The sequence below is a fragment of the Pristis pectinata genome, chromosome 2, assembly GCF_009764475.1.
Source record: "Pristis pectinata isolate sPriPec2 chromosome 2, sPriPec2.1.pri, whole genome shotgun sequence".
Lineage (NCBI taxonomy): Eukaryota > Metazoa > Chordata > Chondrichthyes > Rhinopristiformes > Pristidae > Pristis > Pristis pectinata.
In genome coordinates, this window is record NC_067406.1 from 134742594 (window position 1) to 134759400 (window position 16807).

Here is a 16807-nt window from a genome sequence, read left to right on the forward strand (position 1 = left end):
TTGTCAAGGAAATTAGCATCAAGTTTGTTGATGATACAAAGACAAATGCTGATGTTAGTATCTTAGATAAGTAAAAAGTACGACAGATCTAAGGGAACTGGGGCAAAACTTAGCTGCTGATGGAGATCATTTAACATGCTTTAAAAGCAGCATGTTCAACAAAAGCCAAACACAAAAGAGAGCACAAAGGGTTTTGAATTCAAATCTATTGGGTGAGACAAGGAGAAAGGTTTTATAACCTTAAGGCTCACTGCCAGCACTGCATAGTCATTGATAAAAGCACTGACATCCAAGAAAGCATTGCCGAGGTAAAAGGCAATTACTTTTAGTCTTCTACTCTTCCATTGCAATAAGACATTTGACATAGAAAACCACATGCCAGCCAGTGCAATACTCAGGCTTTTCCATGAAACAGAAATTTAAGTAGGGTGATAGATAGATATAGCATGGAACCAGTTCCTTCAGCGACCACGTCCACACCAACCATCAGCCACCCATTTATACTAAACCCTACGTTAATCACATTTTTCATCCCCCTCCACATTCTTATCAATTCCTCCCAGATCCTACCACTCACCTACACAGAAGGGGCAACTTACAGTGGCCAATTAACCTACCAACCTGCATGATGTGAGAGGAAACCAGAGCACCCAGAAGAAAGCCATGCAGTCACAGGGCGAACATGAAAACACCACACAGAGGGTACCAGAGGTCAGGATTGAACCCGGGTCTCTGGCACTGTGAGGCACCGGTTCTACCAGCCTCATCACTCCGCTGAGTAGATCTGGAAATCAAACCTTATTTCGTCTAAGCCCATGCAGAGTATTCTGTTTGCCCTGTTGCTTAAATAAGCATTGATGTTATTTGACTCTTTTTCCAAGTCGATTATAGTTCTGGAATTTCAGGATTAGTGTTCGCCATCTTACAATCCAGAATTCATGGATTTTCTGGAACTAATAGCTAGATTCTCACCAACTTTCTCACAATCTTTTTGATGGGAAAATGCAGAACATATTGTGGTATAACTGAGAGGAGAGTTGTTTGGCCAAGGCACTTCCAATCCTGTCATAAACAAACAAATGATCATTTCTCCCAGTTCTGTTCAAAGCAGCTTGCTCCCTACAAACAAGGTATCAACTTTTCCTCCAACGATGTCCAGTCTTCCAATCTACTTCATTGGCCTTGATGTCTTGGGCTCATGAAAGGTGCTACGTTAGATTTTTTTTCCAAACAGAAATTAAACATAGATCTGTCCAATAAATCCTTCTGTTCCATCATTCCACCACGATTTCTATTTTTGCTTTCTACTGACAATTGAAGTACCAAGATTGCATGCAAGGAGAATAACGCACAGGAACAATGAGGGGGAAAGAAAGTGAAGAGATGGGGAAAGAAACTTAATTTAAATAAAAATTAAACCCAATTATATTCAAGGCAATTTAATTCCATGGTGAACCACTTTGCATTGGAAAAAGTCACTCAAACACGAAGAACTAGTTGTCATTGTCAATACAGGCCCTATTATCATGACTAATGCTAAGTTTTTTTTGCAAACAAACATTGTCAAATTCCATCATGTATTGGGTGTTGAATCTCTTAATCAGAATTGAAATATAACAATACCAACAATTGGACAGTAACTTTCTGTATTTACAATACAGCTTCTCTATTTACTATAACTAAATGAAACTGTGCCCACATGCAACAAGACCTGGACAACATCCAAACTCATCTGATAAATAACAAGAAACATTTACACCATAGAAGTCCACACTATGGCCAAATATGAGACACTAACCACCTCCCCATGACATTTAATGGCATTAACAGTCACAAAACCTTCCGCAGTCAATCATCTCACTATGGACCAGCAACCCACCTACACCAACCACGTAAATACTCTGCCTGCTGAAGCAAATTAGAAGCTTGGTATTGTACTGTAAATGCCTTACCTCCTAACTTCCCAAATTCTCTAAACCATCTACAATTCAGATATCAGGAGTGTTATGGAATATCCCTTAAATGTCTGGATGATTATCTGGAAACATAACACTACCAAGGACAAAAGAGACTACTTGACTAGCACCAAATCCACCAGCCCAATCATTCACTCCCTCGACCATGGTGCTCTGTGCCCAGTATGCATCAACTACTGAATACACAGGAGCAACTCACCAAACTTTCTTTGGCAACTCTTCCCAAGACTCGCCCTACCACTGGGAAGGACAAGAGTTTATGGGGCATGGGAAGACAATAGCCACAAGTCTCAAAGCACCCTGATATTCCCAAATTTTCTAGAAGCATTGTACTTAAGTCGTGGACCTTCTCAATTAGGAACTTTTTACCACACGGACTACAGCATATCAGAAAGAAAGCTCATCACCATATATTTTTTTTTATATATGGATGAAAACAACAAATAACAATACCCCGACAGATACTCAATGGACCAATGCACACTGTTGTTAACACCAAACAACACAGGTCCAGGTGTAGAAGTGATGGTCCCAGAAAAAAACTGGTAACAATGAAAAATTACAGAATTGAAAAATGCTTTCAGAGGATTTGTGAGCATTAATCTGAAGCATCTGCTCTCTTTCTCTCACCATAGATGCAGCATATGACCTGTTGAATATTTCTAGCATTTTCTATTTTTGTTTCAATTTACTAACATCTACAGTTTTTTGGCTATTGTGACATTAATGAAGATCGAGACGCAAGAGACTGCAGAAGCTGGAATCTGGAGTAACACACAAAATGCTGTAGGAACTCAGCAAGTCAGGCAGCATCTGTGGAGGGAAACGGACAGTCGACATTTCAGACCCTTCATCCTAAAATATTAACCTCCAGTGTTCAGATTACAGCACTCACTGTTTCCTGCTTATCAGCCAACATCTATTCATCAGTGCAATTTTCAACAGTCTTCTTGAGGAGTGTGAGGATTCGGGGTGGGAGGATCAAGACTTAATGTTTCTCCAGAAAGTACAGAATTATGTAATTTTCTGGTGCCAAGTCCCATGAGGCCTCCCAATAGCATTTAATAAATAATTATGACACAACCTCTTGTTTCCTGGATATGGTTTTCTTTCACTGATGCAATGACAAAGGCAGCACACCAGCAGCTCTACTTCGTTAGGAGTTTGAGGAGATTCAGTATCGCTATTACAGCACCAGTGAACTGGGTTCGATTCCAGCCACTGTCTGTAAGGAGTTTGTACGTTCTCCCTGTGTCTGCGTGGGTTTCCTCCAGGTGCTTCGGTTTCCTCTCACACTCCAAAGACGTATGGGTTAGGAAGTTGTGGGCATGCTATATTGGCGCTGGAAGCGTGGCAACACTTGCGGGCTGTTCCCAGAACACTCTATGCAAAGGATGCATTTCACTGTTCTGATGTATGTGTGACTAATAAAGGTATCTTATAAAAATTTCTACAGGTGTACAGAGGAGATCATTCTGACTGGTTGCATCACAGCCTGGTATGGAGGATCCAATGCACAGGATTGCAAGAGGCTGCAGAGGTTGTAGACTCAGCCAGCTCCATCAGGGGCACAATCCTCCGCACCATCAAGGACCTCTTCAAGAGGCAGTGCGTCAAGAAGGCAGCTTCCATCCCTAAGGACCCTCACCATCTGGGACATGCCCTCTTCTCATTACCATCGTTGGGGGAAGACATACAGGAGCCTGAAGAACCACACTCAATGATTCAGAAACAGCTTCTTCCCTCCACCATCAGATCTCTGAACTGTCCATGAATCCATGAACAATACCTCATTATTCCTTTCATTTCCACTATATTTATTTATTTTTGTAATTTATAGTATTTTGCAGCAGCAGTAAAAAAAACAACATATTTCACATCATTTAAGTGTGTGTGTATCTTATTTTCTTCCTAATGATGCCTTAGCTCTCTTCCATTTCCATCCACAATGACATCAGGGTCAAGAGTTAAACCTTCAGGAGCCTCAGAACAATGGAACATGAGACAACACAGTGTAAAAACTTTAGCTGAATCACTTGCAACTGATGCACCTTCCACTCCACTGTGTAGAGGAGATAGTGAGGAAGGAAGAAGAGAGGACAACAGCAGCAGGGGAGCGAGGGAGAAATGGATGTAGTGAATGAATAAGGGAGTAACGATGATAGACAATGTAAAGTGGGAGGGGTTAACGTGGAACATGACCAGATGGGCCAATGGAGACACAGGAGATTGCAGATGCTGCAATCCGGAGCAACAAGTAATCTGCTCGAGGAGCTCTGGTCCTGATGCAGGGATTTGATCCAAAACAGTGACAATTCCTTACCCCAACACAGATGCTGGGGAAACACTGAATTCCTCCAGCAGATTGTTTGTTGCTCCAGATGGGCCAACGGTTTGCTCCTGTGCAATGTTATTCCAAGTAATATTCAGTTAGTGAAATCTGTGGAATGTATTTCAACAACTGCACTGATAACTGAAGATGTTGCCTTTCAAATAAGTTGTCATTTGCACATTTTGGCTTTTAGATTTAGAAAGAAAATATGTAATGCTACATTTGCAAAGTAATCTTTTTTAAAAACTGTCAAATTCTTCTCCTTATTGCTATACTCACCAATCTTGACAATTTGCCTGATAACTAGTCATAGAACGTAACAGCACAGTAAGGCCCTTCGGCCCATGATGTTGTGCCGACAGTTTATCCTGCTCCAATGTCTATCTAAGCCTTTCCTCCTACATTACTATCATTCATGTGACTAGCTAAGAGTCTTTTAAATGTCCCTAATGTACCTGACCCCACGACCTCTGCTGGCAGTGCGTTCCACGCACCCACCACTCTGTGTAAAAAAACTTACCTCTGACGTCCCCCTCATACCTTCCTCCAATCACCTTAAAATCATGCCCCTTCATGTTAGCCATTTTCACCCTGGGAAAAAGTCTGACTGTCCATTGATAATTGCACTACCAAAGTGTGTTGACATAATTGGATCCATGATTTCAAAGATCTCAATCAGCCCAACAATCCTCTGGTGATCTCTGTACTTTTCCCACACTGCTCCACGTCTGGCCTTTTGCGAACCCCTTCCTTTAAATCCCTCGTCCAATTGAAGTTCTGCCTTTGGATGGGAAGGCCTCAATCTCAGGAAACCCATCTTTTGACCTTTACTATGTTCTGTAAAACCTCTCTGATAAGCATCTGCTTTAATAACTCAGTGCAGCTCAAGGTTAAACTCTATTTCATTCCATTCCTGCCTCAGGGAGTTTAACTACATTATACGCAACTTGTTGTTGCGTAACCTTGCTCTACAGATGGCCAGGCAAGAATTAGTGTTCTCCAGATTGCTCTGAATTAGACAAGATCAAACCAGTTACACTAGATCTGGGACAGTCAAAACATGGCTGAAAGCAGAGAACTGAAGAATCCAATTGGCACCACGCCCAGCATTATGGCAATGTCTTGCACACAGCAGTAACCACGCAACCAATAACCATCATGTTCCACTCACAGAAGTGCAAGGTATGTCGCAGCCCCACAAACCACCTGTATGGTGTACAGCTGCATTATTTTTAAACGTACAGCTTTTTCGGAAAGAAAATAAAGGGCATTTCACTTCTAATGATCAAGTAAACCTACTGTCCTGTGCTTTTTATTCATTGACAGATCTGTGCTTACAAATTCACAGCCAGAAAAATCAGATACACTTCAGTCAGTTTACTAACAAATCAAAATGCTAATCGTGCAGGTCACTCCTTATGTGATGCAACATGACCTATTTTCTATTCTTTGAAAACATAAACTTGCATTTGAATATCTTTTCATACCTAAGGTATACCTTAGCTGGTGTACCGTGGCCCTACACCACCTTAGGGTTTATGGCTAAGGTAGTGTAGCAGATTGCAATTGCATGAGACAGAATAGACATGGACTCTATAGTTCTCGCTGCCTCAGTACAGCAGTCAACATGATCAAGGACCCCACCCACCCCAGACATTCTCTCTTCTCCCCCCTCCCATCAGGCAGAAGATACAAAAGCCCAAAAAGCTTTGTTTTCCATGCCATCCATATAGATCATTTCATCACACCAGTACATCGAGGTAGTACACGGGAAGAGCAATAACCGAATGAAGAAGATAGTGTTACAATTACAGAGATAGTGCAGTGCAGGCAGACAATAAGGTGCAAGGCCATTACGAAGTAGATTGTGAGGTCAAGAGTCCATCTTGCCGTACAAGGTGACCGTTCAACAGTCTTATAACAGTGGGATAGAAGCTGTCACCACCAGGCTCAAGCACTTTCTCTGTAACTGTAAACACTATATTCTGCATTCTGTTATTGTTTTCCCTTGTACTACCTCAGTGCATTGATGTGATGAATTGATCTGTATGGATGGCCTGCAAAACAAAAGTTTTTCACTGTACCTTGACACATGTGACAATAATAAACCAATTTACCAATTAAGCACCCTTAAAGGGTAATCTCTGCTTTCCAGACTGGGTGAGACTGCATTGATAGGGCCCTAGTCTTACTTACCCAGTCGTAGCCAGTGCTTGTACCAACATCATTACACCTGGTATCCTTCAAGGATCCATTCTTGACCCATTGTTTGTTCTCAACTGTGTGCTGCCCTCAACAGCATCACCTAAAAATGGTTTTCTCCTGTGTTGGTAACAGCTACATTTGCTCGTCTTCTTCTGTCTCCAGAATGAACTGGACTGTTTGTCACCCAGGTATCATGGTTGGTCCCAAGTTCAGCTTCCAGACACATGCCACCTCCATAGCTCTGTCCTTGGCTCAGCTCTTTAACTTGAAAACCCTCAGTCAGTGAATATTACCTCTTGACTACTCCAGTCCAATCCTGACTGGTCTCCATTACCTTGAAATGTGTGTTCATCTCTCCAAACTGGACAAAATTAAGTATGAAGTAACACACAAACTGCTGTAGGAACTCAGCGGGTCAGGCTGTACTTATGGAGGGAAATGGACAGTCGACATTTCGGGTCAGGACCCTTCATCTGGTCTGAAAGATATAGGGGAGGTAATCAGTATAAAAAGCTGGAGGGAAAGGGTGGAGCATTTCTCTAGCACCCTGTGATTATCAGAATTGGCTCATAATTAAGTAGTTTGTTCCAAATGCTTGCAAGTCCGTCAGGGATCTCTTATTATTGGATCTGTGGAGAAGCATAGGTATCGATGACTCTTTCTGTTGCTCCGGTGTTGTGCATCTTCAAGGCTCAGTTGGCTCAACTAGGGATACAACAGTGCACTGGTTAAGTTACAGCATGCAGGCCATGATACTGACCAATGGGATTACAGTAGAACCAATCTTGGTGAAGACCAGCACCAGCCAAGTAGTGCATCATCGTCTCAATGCTTCTCCCGCTGCGATGTTGTACCTCACCTCCTGCAACCATCCTGTGAGAGTGCAGCTAATCTTCAGAACAGCCACCACATCTAGACCCAAGGTCACCCAAACCTCAGTAGAGCTGCAGTATGCAGATGATGCTTGTGTTTGCCCATGCTCAGAGGCTGCACTCCAAGACATTGTGGATTCATTCACCAAAGCATACAAGAAGATGGGCCTTAACACTCAACATCTGTCTGGCCAAAGTCCCCTACCGAACTTCCCACTGCACTGCACTGCCTTCCAACAATGAAGGTTCATGATGAGACCCTGGCAAATGTGGAGCACTTCCCATATCTCGGGAGCTACCTCTCAGCAGAGAGGACCATTGATGATGAAATCCACAACCACTGTGCAACAGCAGAGCCTTTAGTCAATTTAGGAAAAGGATATTTGAAGATGAAGATCTGAATATCTACTGTGTGACATTAATGATACTCCGTTAACATATCAAAATGTCTCAAGCATTTAGCACCACAAAAGGAGATATTTAGATTAAGGACAAAAATCTTGCTCATTAACTGAGAGAGGTTTTATGGAGCATCTTATAAGAAATTAGAAACAGAGGGGTTTAGGGAGGGATTTCCAGAGGTTTGAACCTTGGCAACTGATGCAACAGCTGCCAATGGCAGGGTATGATAGGGTATATATAATGCACATCCATTGTTTGTGGGACTTGGCTAGTGCTTACTGTGTACAAAAACTAAAATTCCCAACTAACTCATTAGTTTTGAAGCAGTTTGGCAACATGTGATCTGATGCTATGTCACAACTTGAACTCTTTCTTAAGCCAAGTGTAGCTTCCAAAGTGGGCAGGGTACTTTTACATATACTTGTACTGCGTCTGCAAATCACATCTCTGGCAGAGACAGAACTGGTAAACCACGTTGGAAAATACACGTTTATAACCTTTCCATTATCACTGTTATTTTAACTAGGCAGCCTGTCACAAGAAATAGGATCCTGTACATTTAGACATCTGCTAAACTGAAGAGAGAAAGAAATAAAGGCAAAATGCATGATGAAGAGAGATCATTTTGTAGCATTTCACCAACGAGACTACCTTACCCAGACTTCAGACAACTCCAGCCATTTATGCTGCATTTACTTGCTGGTGTCAAACCACGGGGTGTCAACACTATAACATGTAGTAACAACACTATAACTGTGCAGAGTAGAGATGATTAGTCAATTCCCCTATAATTAAGCTTATAGCCACACAACTGTGTGAGTGGGATTGACCTTGACATTAGCTGTTTGCTGAAAGTCAAGCTCCTCCTCACTTCCAAACTCATTGGCTCTATGTCTATAGGCCACCTTTTCCCTCCACCCGATTTCCCCTTGCTGGGATGCAGGTACAGTCAAACGTTAAGTCCACCTGTGCAATAGCTTTCCTGTCATCTAATCTCTCATCATTGGCTGAAGGGAGACACAGAACCGCTGAGCAATAAGGCTCAGAGAACAGATTTTCTGTTTTTCTGGCATTCACATAACCTGAAAACCACAGAGAGAAAAAAATTCCATTTACAATCTCACCATCGGCCACACCGCGACTTTAAGTGAGTAACTTCCCTGAAGGAGCTCTCCCATAATACATCAGTTATCCATGACCTGACCCACCTGACTGCACAATCCACTCAAAACAGCTAATGCTTATCAACAATTGTTGCATTTGTGCAGGTGCCAATTTTCTTCAATTAAGGTTTTGTTTGTGATGTTGCTCACATACGTTTTTAAATCAAGATAATTTTGAAGACATTGACCTCTGCCTTCATACCACCTCACCCCTTGGTTTGACACTGCATTCAGAACTGCAACCTTAAGAGAGAAGAACTTACAATTTAAGAGCCTTTCACGGCTTCGACATTCCAAAATCCCTCACAGCCAATTACATTTCTTCTGAACTGTACTTTCTGTTCAGGTGAAGGTAAAACCAGCAGGCAGTTTGCACATTGCAGCATCCCACTAATAGCAAGGCAGTTGTGTCCAGGTGATCTGATCTTTGTAATGTCAATTGAGGGATCAGTTTTTAAACCAGAAAACTCTATGGCTGGTCTTTCACTCAGCCCTTCTATCTACACTCGAGGGGAGCCAGAGTCTTGTTTTAACAACAAGAAGTCTTGCAACAGTGCTGAACTGCAACAAGGGCCAGGACAATATGTTTAGGTTTATGGAGGACAATAGGAACTTTAGATGTTTGATAGAAAAGCAAAGGAATGGAAGAATGTCTTTGATTTTGATCAATATGATCTCTGTGCACTTATCCTTATTTTATATACAAGATAAATCTATTTTTTTAAAATCTCAATTTCCACATCCTTGGAATGTAGGAGATTGAGGTGTATAAAATCATGCGGGGAAGAGATAGGGTGATTGTACATAGTCTTTTTTTCTGGGGAAGGGGAACTAAAAACCAGAGGGCATTGGCTTAAGGTGAGAGGGGAAAGATTTGAAAGGGACGTGAGGGGCAACTTCTTCACACAGAGGGTGGTGCATATGTGGAATGAGCTGCCAGAGGAAGTGGTTGAGGCAGGTACATTAACAACATTTAAAAGACACTTGGACAGGTACATGGATAGGAAAGGTTTGGAGGGATTTGGGCCAAATGCAGGCAAATGGGACTAGCTTGGTGGGCACCATGGTCAGCATGGACTAGTTTCTATGCTATATGACTCTATACTTTAAGGATTGTGTAGAGAGTCATAAAGTCCACCTACTCTCTCCAGTTGTACCTGACTCTTTCCCTAATAAGGTGAACTATAGAATCATTGACTCGGTAATCAGGCATTTATTACTGCCCATTCCACTACATTCTACGTGGCATACAGTAATAAACCAGCAGCAAGTAGCACTGTCACTCCTGAGTCAGGAACCTGTGAGACTCGAGAACTAGACCCTGACTGCTCTCAGGTTCATTACGTTGACACTGCAGAGGTGGGGTGGTTTTCTTTCTGTCCTGGTTAATCTCTGTCCCTCCATCATTGATCATTAACACATGTTCTTTATCACACTGCTACTTCTGGGATCCTGCTGGGCACAAATTCGAGTTACAGAGTCGGAGTCATTCAGCACAGAAACAGGCCCTTCAGCCCACCACATCCCTGATGACCTTTTTTCCCCATCTACACTAATCTCATTTACCCACGTTAGGACTATGCATTACCACTCTGTTTCCTACATTACCACAGTCATTAGACCTCCTTCCTCAACTGTGAGCTACTTAGGTGCTTATGCAAATACGTCCGTCTTATGACCAAATAGCAGGGAATGCAACTGTCTCACAGTTCCAGTGACCCGAGTTTGATTCTGCCCTCGGGTACTGTCTGTGTGGAGTTTGCACATTCTCCGTGACTGGGTAGGTTTCCTTCAGGTGCTCTGGAGTCCTCTCACATCCCAGAGACAGAGATCGGCATGGTAGTGTAGCAGTTAGTGTAACGCTATTACAGCGGCAGCAACCCGGATTCAATTCCAGCCACTGTCTGTAAGGAGTTTGTATGTTCTCCCCGTGTCTGCGTGGGTTTCCTCCAGTGCTCCGGTTTCCTCCCACATTCCAAAAAAAAAACACATACGGGTTAGGGAGTTGTGGGCATGCTATGTTGGCGCCAGAAGTGTGGTGACACTTGCAGGCTGCCCCCAGAACACTATGCAAAAAGATGCATTTCACTGTGTTTCGATGTACATGTGACTAATAAAGATCTTATTTTATTGTAAATTACTTCTGGAGTAGATGTGTAGCGGGAGAATGGGAGAAGGGCATAGAACAGTACAGCACAGGAACAGGCCCTTCGGCCCATAATGTCTGTGCTGGCCATGATGCCAATTTAAACTAATCCCATCCACCTGCAAATAGTCTACATCCCTCCATTTCCTGCCTGTTTGTGTGCCGTTCACATGCCTGTTAAGCGTCGTCATGGTATCTGCTTCCTGCACCTCCCTGGCAGGGTATTCCAGGCACCTACCAGTGTGTAAGAAAAAACTGGTCTCGCATATCTCCTTTAAATACGAGCGAGAATGGGTTACAGTGAAATCAGTGGGGGAACAGGATTGATGGGCTGCCATAGATTTAGCGGGCCGAACGGTCTCCTATTTTATAAGCAAGTATTGGAATCCGAATTGTGCGCCTGATACACAGTGCAAACTTTCTTCCATAAAAGCGCGTTTTCCTTTAAACTGAGCTCCAGGTAGATTAGAAATTGCATTTGACAGCGAGTCACCACCTCGCTGTGATTCAGAAAACACCGAGTGAACTTTATTTTAAAAAAGAAAGCAGCCAGGGCTTAGAAACACACCCATCCCGACATCCAGGAATAGTGGAGGGATTACGGTCCAGGACACTAAAAATAAATCCTTTGTCAGCCATTCAAAGTGGAGCAGAAGCAGTCGTCATTGGCAGCGAGCCGTCCGCGGGAGCCAAGAAAGTTTGGGTTAAAATGCTGGATAAACCTTCTCCAGTCCCCAAAGTTCAGCTGGAGAACTTTGATGCAAGTGGCAGATCTGACACAAGGGTTGGTTACAGCTTCCCACCACTCGGCTCACAGAAGAGGTGAAATGCACCCCGTTAAATCCCCACGGTTTCTCCAGCGCAATTTAAAGTCGAACCCCTCCAATCCACAGATCCAAAGGCTGTGGTGACTCTTCAGACCTTTGGTTACCTTAAAATTAACACTTCTGAGTCCCTTCAAATTCAAACTCCGTGAATAGTGACATTAAATAAACTTTTTTTTAAAAAATTGAAGCCTTACTAACAATCCCTATTACATCTGACCCCTTTAAACTGTTCCCACTACATCTGGAACCCTTCGAGGTGGTCCCTCTTAACCGTGCGCTCGTCTCCCTACAACAGGTCAGTCTTACCGGCTCCAACACCGCCCCGTGAACCGTGGGGACACTCGGTTTTTGTTTCACAGAAGCATTGAGAAACTTTCGCCAGCTCTTCGCCCAAGCTCTGAGGACTCACATGCAACCGTGTCAGCCCCTCCCGGAGTCTGCGAGAGTTGAGGTAAGGAGAACCAGCACTACTGTGTACTGGGCCGGCTCCGAGCGATCCCAATCCTATAACCCCCGCCCATTCGGCAGCAAAGACCCGCCCTCAGCACTGGCCTGCAATCAAAACCTATGATCTTCTTCGTGTCTCGTCTCTGCCTCGCGGAATTACTGCACAAATCTAATTTTCATTTAAACATTAACTTATAAATTCAGAAAAACGAACTTTTATTTTCCCCTCCCCAGAACTGAAGAACTGAAAGATTCAGAGTAAGATGTGGGGGATGGCAGTTTCTGTAGTCTGTGCAAATCTGGGAAGGGATGTTCAGGGAATTGCAGCATGCTGTTGTGCAGAGGGACTTAAGAGTGCTTGTGCATGAATCGCAAAAGGTTGGCTTGCAGGTGCAACAGGTTATCCAGCAGGTAAATGGAATATTGACCTTCATTGCTGGATGGATTGAACTTCAGAGCAGGGAACCTCACGAGCCTCCACATCCAGCAGGCCCGGTAGTGTAGCGGTTAGCGTAACGCTTTACAGCGCCAGCGACCCGGGTTCAATTCCGGCCACCGTAAGAAGTTTGTACATTCTCCTCGTGTCTGCGTGGGTTTCCTCCGGGTGCTCCGGTTTCCTCCCACATTCCAAAAAACGTACAGGTTAGGAAGTTGTGGGCATGCTATGTTGGTGCCGGAAGCGTGGCGACACTTGCGGGCTGCCCCCAGAACAGTCTGTGCAAAAGATGCATTTCACTGTGTGTTTTGATGTACATGTGATTAATGAAGAAATCTTATCTCATTCTCCGCCACCTCCAATGGATCCCACCACCAGACACATCTTCTCCTCACTCTCTCTCTCTCTCTCTCCCTCTCCGTTTTCCACAGGGACCGTTCTCTCTGCAACTCCCTTGTCCACTCATCCCTGCCCCTGATAACCCTCCGGCACTTATGCCTGCAACTGCACCAAGTGTTGTACCTGTCCCTCCACCTCCTCCCTCACCACCATTCAGGGTCTCAGACAGTCCTACCAGGTGAGGTAGCACTTCACCTATGAGTCCGAGGGTGTCATTTATTTCATCCGGTGCTCCCGGTGTGGCCTCCTCTACATTGGTGAGACCCGACGCAGATTGGGTGACCGCTTCGTCGAGCACCTTCGCTCCGTCCGCCGCAACAGCCAGGACCTCTCAGTGGCCACCCACTTCAATTCCACATCCCATTCCCATACTGACATGTCTATCCATGGCCTCCTCTACTGCCACGTTGTGGCCAGACACAGGTTGGAGGAACAGCACCTCATATTCCACCTTGGGAGTCTCGAACCTGATGGCCTCAACATCGATTTAACTTCTGGCAACCCCACCCCTTCTTTTTCTCCTCCCCCCCCCCCCCCCCAACCCCTTTGTCTTCCCTTATTCTTGTGGCTCCCTTCCCCCACCTTGATGACCTGCCCATCTCCTCTCCTCCCCTCCTCCATCCTTTATTCCATGGTCCACTGCCCTCTCCGACCAGATTCCTCCTTCTTCAGCCCTTTGCCTCTCCTACCTATCACCTCTCAGCTTATTACGTCTTCCCCCCCTCCCCCACCCACCTACCTTCCCCCTCTCACCTGGACTCACCCATCACCTGAACTCACCTGTCCCCTGCCTGCGTGTGCTCCTCCTCCTCCCCCCACCTCCTTATTCTGGCTTCTGCCCTCTTCACTTCCAGTCCTGATGAAGGGTCTTGGCCCGAAACGTCGACTGTATATTTCCCTCCATAGGTGCTGCCTGACCTGCTGAGTTTCCCTGGTACTTTTTGTGTATTGCTCCAGATTCCAGCATCTGCAGAATTTTTTGTGTCTAGGTTATGCTGCAACTGTACAGGGTACTGGTGAGGCTGCATCTGGAGTACTGCGTGCAGTTCTGGTCTCCTTACTTGAGGAAGGATATACTGGCTTTGGAGGTGGTGCAGAGGAGGTTCACCAGGTTGATTCTGGAGATGAGGGGGTTAGCCTATGAGGAGAGATTGAGTTGCCTGGGATTATACTCGCTGGAATTCAGTAGAATGAGAGTGGATCTCATAGAAACATGTAAGATTATGAAAGGGGTACCAGTTTCCACTGGTAGGTGAGACTAGAACTAGTGGACATAGCCTCAAGATTCAGGGGAATAGATTTAGAACGGAGAAGAGGAGAAACTGCTTTTCTCAGAGAGTAGTGAATCTGTGGAATTCTCTGCCCAGGGAAGCAGTAGAGGCTACGTCATTAAATATAGTTAAGAAACAGATAGATTTTTGCATAGTAGGGGAATTAAGGGTTATGGGGAAAAGGCAGGTGGGTGGATCTGAGTCCACGGCCAGATCAGCCATGATCTTATTGAATGGTGGAGCAGGCTCAACAGGCCAGATGGCCTCCTCCTGCTTCTTATGTTAACATAGAACAGTACAGCACAGAACAAGCCCTTCAGCCCACAATGTTGTGCCGACATAGCTAATCCCTCCTACCTACAGAATGCACATATCCCTCCATTTTCCTCTCATTCATGTGCCCATCCAAGTCCCTCTTAAAAGCCCCCAGTGAATTTGCCTCCACCATCCTATCAGGCAACACATTCCAGGCATCCACCACTCTTTCAGTAAAAAACATACCCCTCACGTCTGTTCTGAACCTACCCCCTCTCACTTTAAATGCATGCTCTCTGGTATTGGATCGCTCAATAATGGGAAGATATTGCTTGTCCACCCTATCTATGCCCCTCATAATCTTATACACTTCCAAAAGATCACCCCTCAGCCTCCGCCGCTCCAGAGAAAAGAGCCCAAGTTTGTCCAGTCTCTCCCGATAGCACATGCCCTCTAATCCAGGCAACATCCTAGTAAACCTCCTCTTCACCCTCTCTAAAGCCTCAACATCCTTCCTATAGTGAGGTGACCAAAATTGCACGCAATACTCTAAATGTGGCCTAACCAGAGCTCTACAGAGATGCATCATAACTTATTGACTCCTATACTCAATACCTCGACTAATAAATTCAAGATTCCATAAGCCTTCTTAACCACACTATCTACCTGTGTAGCTACTTTCAATGAGTCTTGGATTTGCACCCCAAGGTCCCTCTGCTCTTCAACACTGTTAAGGGTCTTGCCCTTAAAGAGTGACATTAGTCCTATCAAGGTGCAACACCTCACATTTATCTGGGTTAAACTCCATCTGCCATTTCTCTGCCCACATCTGCAACAGATCTATATCATACTCTATCTGTCACCAGTCTTAGAAACATAGAAACATAGAAAAACTACAGCATAATTCAGGCCCTTCGGCCCACAAAGCTGTGCTGAACATATCCCTACCCTAGCAATTACTGGGCTTACCCACAGCCCTCTATTTTTCTCAGCTCCATGTACCTATCTAACAGTCTCTTAAAAGACCCTATCGTATCCGTTTCCACCACCGTTGCCGGCAGCATATTCCACGCACTCACCACTCTCTGAGTAAAAAACTTACCCCTGACATCTCCTCTATACCTACTCCCCAGCACCTTGAACCTATGTCCTCTTGTGGCCACCATTTCAGCCCTGGGGAAAAGCCTCTGACTATCTACCCGATCAATAACTCTCATCATTTTATATACCTCTATCAGGTCCCCCCTCATCCTCCGTCACTCCAAGCAGAAAAGGCCGAGTTCCCCCAACCTACTTTCATAAGGCATGCTCCGCATTCCAGGCAGCATCCTAGTAAATCTCCTTTGCACCCTTTCTATGGCTTCCACATCCTTCCTGTAGTGAGGCGACCAGAACTGAGCACAGCACTCCAAGTGGGGTCTGACCAGGGACCTATATAGCTGCAACAATACCTCTCGGCTCCTAAATTCAATTCCCCAATTGATGAAGGACAATTCACCATGTGCCTTCTTAACCACAGAGTCAGCCTGTGCAGCCGCTTTGAGCGTCCGATGGACTCGGACCCCAAGATCCCTCTGATCCTCCACACTGCCAAGAGTCCTACCATTAAGACTATATTCTGCCATCATATTTGACCTACCAAAATGAACCACTTCACACTTATCTGGGTCGAACTGCATCTGCCACTTCTCAGCCCAACTTTGCGTCCTATCTACGTCCCTCTGTAATCTCTGACAGCCCTCCAAACTATCCACAGCACCCCCAACCTTCTTCTACACTATTCACAACTCCACCAATCTTGGTATCATCTGCAAACTTACCAACCCATTCATCAACATACTCATCCAGGTCATGTTCTTATGGATGAGGTGGGCTGAAGGGCCTGTTATGGTGCTGTCTATCTCTATGACTGTTGAGTGCTTTTGAGTTGTCACTGTAGTATTGCTATGGTATCTCTGTGCACTTCACACTCAGTGAGCACAGTTTGTGTGAAGGAGTATTTTCTAACGTTCGAATCTCACGCACCCCTTTCCTAACTTACATAATAACTACTTTCAGACTGAGTTCATCCTTTCC

General features: G+C 44.6%; 1 protein-coding gene and 1 long non-coding RNA gene across 6 annotated transcripts in view; one reads left to right on the forward strand and one right to left on the reverse strand.

The window, feature by feature from the left end:
• LOC127566650 (uncharacterized) overlaps positions 1 to 3588 on the forward strand; it is a 65047-nt gene extending 61459 nt beyond the window's left edge. For both annotated transcript variants that reach the window (XR_007955763.1, XR_007955764.1), the window contains exon 3: positions 3433 to 3588. This is a non-coding gene — a long non-coding RNA (uncharacterized LOC127566650). The remainder of the gene's footprint in view (positions 1 to 3432) is intronic.
• Positions 1 to 12403, reverse strand: part of sgms2a (sphingomyelin synthase 2a) — a 69192-nt gene extending 56789 nt beyond the window's left edge. For 3 of the 4 annotated variants that reach the window (XM_052009113.1, XM_052009137.1, XM_052009130.1), the window contains exon 1: positions 12230 to 12403. The gene's annotated coding sequence lies outside the window, so the exon portion shown is untranslated. The remainder of the gene's footprint in view (positions 1 to 12229) is intronic. The other variant, XM_052009122.1, reaches the window with a different exon arrangement.
• Positions 12404 to 16807: the final 4404 nt, after the last annotated feature.